Below are 303 nucleotides of genomic sequence, written 5' to 3' on the forward strand. Positions count from 1 at the left end.
CATCACACAGCTTTTGCAAGGCTTCTCGGCACATGATGGTGCTGGAACTGCCGGTGTCCACCAGGCACCTCACTCCAGCTATCTCTATTATAGGCCGTCTTATTTATGGAAATAAATTTCCAGCGGATACGGCGGAAAAGACGAGAGGACTATAGACTTAGTGAGTCCTCTAGTGAAGCATCAGAAGCCTCAGGAACAGAGGGGGAAAGAAGAGGAGGACGGAGCAATAAACCGCCAAGCAGTAGATGGCGCCGAGTAAGTGAGGGAAGGAGATCAAGGCAAGAGAGTTGAAGTGGGTGCCAG

This window comes from Halyomorpha halys, unplaced genomic scaffold (assembly GCF_000696795.3).
Source record: "Halyomorpha halys isolate HHAL.00 unplaced genomic scaffold, Hhal_1.1 Scaffold154.1, whole genome shotgun sequence".
NCBI lineage: Eukaryota > Metazoa > Arthropoda > Insecta > Hemiptera > Pentatomidae > Halyomorpha > Halyomorpha halys.